Below are 4,252 nucleotides of genomic sequence, written 5' to 3' on the forward strand. Positions count from 1 at the left end.
TAAATTTAATTGTTTATTGAAAATCAAAATTTATAAAATGTGATAGTGTTGTTTAATTTTTATCTAGAACATTTTTGGTCTTGATATGGGAGAGTAGATTGTTTTCAGTGTTAGGCAGGGTCCAATGAAATATTTGCTATCAGAATCATGTTTAGAAGAACAATACTTCATAACAGATTGGTGATTACAGTGGCATCATTTGAGGATGGGGTCAGGGGAGGGGAATTTGCACATCTACATTTTCAAAAATACAATTTATATTTTCATTAAAAAAAGACTATAGAAAAGATTGCAACCCATTTAGATCTTGAAAAAAATATATTTTGTCACTTCCTAAACTTTTGTGAATTAAGAATAATGGGTAAATTGGTCAAGAAGTAAGCAATATACTAAAAACTTTGGATTGTACTGTCTCACCTGCATGTATGTATCCTTTGAAATAAGTCCAGTTGTAGAACAAGATTATAAAACTCTTGCTGTGAAGTCCATTCTTGTTTTTATAGTAATTTCTGATTACAAACATAGATCCAATAAGGAGATGGGGATCTACTAATCCTTTTGATGTTGGAATGATTTTAATGAATCTTGAGACTGGCTCTAGAACACAATTAAGTTATAATGTTAAAACTGTAAAGCTTGTTCTTGTTTTGATAGTGTTTTTACATTACAATATGTATACAGGTAAGTACACATGTTTTGCTGGTTTATGGGGGAATAACTTCCTCTGCACGAAGTAAACAGAAAACAGTTATCATTCTTGAAAACGACTTGTTGATCCAAGCCCTACAAACCTTAATATATAGTTGGTCCAATCTAATGTCATTAAAGACTTCCATCAGACAAAGTACTACAAAATTTACTGCTTTATCTGCACAAAGTAAACACAAACTAAATATTTTTTTGGTCCATTACTATGTCATAAAAGACAAAATTGACTGCTGCATCTGCATAAAAGTTTACAGAAACCAATTTGATGCCTAGAAAGCGACTTGTCAGAAGGAGCCTTGCAAAACTTGATATTTTTCAATGGGTCATTCAGCTGGGACAATTTTAGTGGTTCTACTGAAAAAAAAACTTGTTGGAAAACATTGTTGTTTCTTTTCAAAATATTGGAAACAGCTGACATATTTTGCTAACACATGAGCCCATTGAACTGTAAGGTTATACTAAGCTTATTTAGAACCAGGCCTCTTGCTTCTTCTCAAAAGCCCTCTAACAAATCATATAACTAAGGGTTTGAATAACTAAAACTGCAAGGGAAAGCATTTTTTAATTCTAGTTTCGAAATTTTTTTTTGCTTTGAGAAAGTATACTTATTTTAAGACTATTCAAAAAAAAAAAAAGTAAAAAAGGGCAGGAACCCAATAACCTGGGTTGCATTGCTAACCCAAAAGAAAATTCTGTAATACATACACATGTTGAAATAAATTCAAACCAAACAGGTTTGTCAAGAGTGAGGACAGTTTACAGAGAATCAAGTTTCTCAGTGATCTAGTGCAAATTTTCTGTATTTTTACCCAATTTAATTTTGTTTTTGTGAGTTAGAGCAGAGCCATACCCAGGTTTTTTTTAGAAGGCTTTACTCTAAGATTTTTTTCGGGGGGGGGGGCTTACATAAAAAACCACAAAAAACACATTCAAAATTTGTTTATATCAAGTTTTTTTTCTTTTTTTAAAAGGTAGATCCAATTTTGTAGGGGGTCAAACCCCCCGTCCCCCCTCTGGGTACAGCCTTGAGCTAGAGGACAGTCCCAGTAAAAGGCATTTCCTGCAGGATTGGAGCACTGGAGATGCATGAGTTTTAGAAATATTGGATAATACTTAAATATGTATACAAAATATCATTATTACTATGCAATGGTTCTCTACACGTTTGAGCTTGGTCTCTACCTTTGAGGTTCTTACTCTCTTTTCTTTTGAGATATGATTTAAAATAGAACTGAACTGAACTAAAGCATACAAAATTGACTGCAAGAAGCAAAGACGAATATGGTATTGAAATTGTCTTACAAGTTTAATTGGTAATGTCCAGGTTTGCTTATCAAAGTTTTTAAATTTGTTTTGAGTTTTTCTATTTTTTGAATGAGTGAGATAAATACAGACAAACAATCAAAGTGACATTTCAGGAATAACTTGAGTACGTTTGTCCCAGTCCATACTTGACAAATTCAGACTCTGAATAGAAGAAGATGCAGCTGAAAAAAATTGAAGTTACTTACCTTTCAAGTCTGACACTGTGGAATCTGGTGAAAGAAACAAAAAAACATTGGGAGAAGTATGCTGTTCAGAAATTGATCACAAAGAAATGTTAGGAATTGGCAATATCTTTGCTATTCTTTCTAGCATTGTTGATTGTTCAGATGTAGCAAGGAAATCTGACTCTTGAACTTAAGTTGGATTCCATCACTAACAAACTAGATGCTGCAATACAACCGCTAGACATAGGGCAATTAATCAGCAAATATGGAACTAAGTTTATTGGTCAGTTAGAAAGTTAATTTCTCAGAACGTGTAAAGAATGGAAGGAGTAGAATCTGAAGCCGAAAATTTACAGCAAGCTGGAATCATAAGAGTAGAGCACAATCCCAGGCTTGAGAAAAAAAAAATATCAAACTCAGAAAAGCTGAAGCTTATCAAACTAGGACCATTTCAGCCAAAAATCAATTGTCCAAAAAAAACGAGGAAATTCAATCTCAGATTTTTAAGCACCAGTTGCAGTTTGTTAGAAACTGGAACAATGAGTACCTGCTTTTAGATTATAGTGTCAAGAAAGATTTAACTTGCTGCTTTGCCTGTTTGTTGTTTACAACAGGACCTAGCTGACAATATGGAAACAAAGATTCTTCATTTATAACAGGAACTAGAAACTGGCACAAAATGCAAAGCAAGGGCGCCAAGGCTGAAATGCTTGTCACTCACTTCCAATCAAATGGTTGCAAAGCTTCTGTAGGTGGTCTTATTTGTTTTATAGAGAGAGATAAATCGTTTTCAAGCTTAGAAAGGAGAAGCTAATGAAATATATAGAGTCAGAAAAAGAAAGAAAAAAGGGCATCTTATTATATACATGTTGCTAGATGGTTGGTATTTTGTGGGAAGAATCATAACAGGGACAATCACGTTGAGCTAGCAAATCTTCTTTCAAGACACAACATCAAAATGGATATATATATATATATATATATATATATATATATATATATATATATATATATATATATATATATATATATATATATATATATATATATATATATATATATATATATATATATATATATATATATATATATATGTATGTATTAATTTTTTCTCGAAAACGGCTCCATATTCTTTTCGGAAAAAAACTATCTAACGTTTTTAGACCAATCTATTGATCTGGTCTATAAAATGATAATATATTTTTATTGGAAGTGTTTGGGAAAATGGTGGGCATGGGTGGGGAGTTAGTTGCCCTCTAATCACTTTTGACTATTAAAAAGGGCACTAGTCCTCTCGATTTCCAGTCGATTGAAGCCTTTTTGAAGTTTCTACAAAAACGCTTTCTATATAAAAAAAACTTATTTACCTCCAGGGCATAACTTACAACCCTTGCCCTGAGGGCTGTAGGGAGGCTGATATGCTTGCCACTCACGTCCAATCACATGGTTGCATAGCTTCTGTAGGTGGTCTTATTCGTTTTATAGAGAGAGATAAATCGTTTTCAAGATTATAAAGGAGAAGCTAATGAAATATATTGAGTCAGAAAAAGAAAGAAAAAAGGGCATCTTATTATATACTTGTTGCTAGATGGTTGGTATTTTGTGGGAAGAATCATAACAGGGACAATCACGTTCAGCTAGCCAATCTTCTTTCAAGACACAACATCAAAATGGATATATATATATATATATATATATATATATATATATATATATATATATATATATATATATATATATATATATATATATATATATATATATATATATATATATATATATATATATATATATATATATATATATATATATATATATATATATATATATATATATATATATATATATATATATATATATATATATATATATATATATATATATATATATATATATATATATATATATATATATATATATATATATATAGTATGTATTAATTTTTTCTCGAAAACGGCTCCATATTCTTTTCGGAAAAAACTATCTAACGTTTTTAGACCAATCTATTGATCTGGTCTATAAAATGATAATATATTTTTATTGGAAGTGTTTGG

This window comes from Artemia sp. Qi Xiang Cuo, chromosome 3 (assembly GCF_049724085.1).
Source record: "Artemia sp. Qi Xiang Cuo chromosome 3, ASM4972408v1, whole genome shotgun sequence".
In the NCBI taxonomy this organism is placed as follows: domain Eukaryota; kingdom Metazoa; phylum Arthropoda; class Branchiopoda; order Anostraca; family Artemiidae; genus Artemia; species Artemia sp. Qi Xiang Cuo.